This window comes from Nematolebias whitei, chromosome 13 (genome assembly GCF_014905685.2).
Source record: "Nematolebias whitei isolate Nwh7 chromosome 13, NemWhi1, whole genome shotgun sequence".
NCBI classification, from domain to species: domain Eukaryota; kingdom Metazoa; phylum Chordata; class Actinopteri; order Cyprinodontiformes; family Rivulidae; genus Nematolebias; species Nematolebias whitei.
This window is the reverse complement of record NC_056510.1, coordinates 24,128,085-24,129,317: the sequence shown is the minus strand read 5'-3', so window position 1 is coordinate 24,129,317 and position 1,233 is coordinate 24,128,085. Positions and strand designations below refer to the sequence as shown.

Sequence of the window (1,233 nt, the reverse complement as noted above, 5' to 3'; positions counted from 1 at the left end):
GCTGTTTGTGCTAGTATGTGTGGGTTAGGGTTAGGGTGTTGTTCTGTCCAAAGACGTCATTCCAGTTTCAAGTTTTGTTCAATGGTTGCGTTTTAAACACAAGACTAACACTAGATTAACAATCTAGACAAGCTTTAGTCAGATTTTATGATTATCTTCAATTGTGGCATTCTCTTTGCCACCTTCTCCTTGAGCTTATACTGGTGAAGAACTTGGGCAACAGTTGTTGTATGCACATGTTGTCTCCCATCTTATGTTGGGTCTTCAGAGTGGTCACAAGTGTCACGATTCTCCTTCTTGCATGGTCACTCAGTTTGTGAGGGCGGCCTGCTCTTGGCTGATATATTTCTTCCATTTCTTGATGGTGAATTTAACAGAACTCATGGGATCTTTAAGACTTTTGACATCCTTTGTACATTTCAATAATCTCTTGATCAGGGCTTAATTTGTAAACCGATCGATGCCAGAACGCAAATAGCAGGGAATGGGGGATCTGAGGGGGTCGTCCCTGAGAAAATTTTGAATGAAGTAGATGCCATTTCCTGCATTTTGGTATATTTTAATGAGATGTTAAACATTTACGTCCACTGTCTTCATGTGCTTCAATTCTCAGTTGTTTATTTGGACAATGAGAAGCCTTTTGTGTAAAAAATGAAAAGTAAATTGGATTGTCTTTTCAACATTTTGATCGCTGTTAATTTGACAAAATGGTGCTTTTGTTTTTCATCGTGTACATGATTACCCATCAAATATTTTTCGCATATTTTGAATAAATAATCAAAATGTTATTAATGAATGACCCACTTAAACTATAAAACTGATTGCAATATTGTTGTACTGTTTGATTATATTTTGTTTTTTTTTAATAAAAATGCGCAATGACTTTGGACTTTTAGGGGCGGATTTTTTTTAAGGCTAGAAGCAGCAGAAGTGATTCACTTGAACAGATGATCGTATGTAATATCAAGAAGCTTGTGGCTGCTGTGTTTAAAATGAGTGTTTATGTAATTATTTTCAGTTTACAAAGAAGAAGATCCATCCATCCATTCATTTTCTTCCACTTATCTGGGGTCGGGTCGCAATATAAGTTTTATTCATTCAGTGCAGTCATATTTGTTCATAACTGTATTATTAGTAAGCCACACTTGCTGGAACGCACACTGTCAAAATAAGAGCGTTCGATCTGGCTCAGATTAAGCACTGTCTTTGAGTTGAATTAAGACAATCACTTTA

General features: G+C 36.2%; 1 protein-coding gene across 1 annotated transcript in view; it reads left to right on the top strand.

The window, feature by feature from the left end:
• The window catches only part of LOC119418882 (chromatin assembly factor 1 subunit B), a 7,657-nt gene that overhangs the window by 2,485 nt on the left and 3,939 nt on the right, over positions 1-1,233 (top strand). The gene's annotated exons all lie outside the window — the stretch shown is intronic.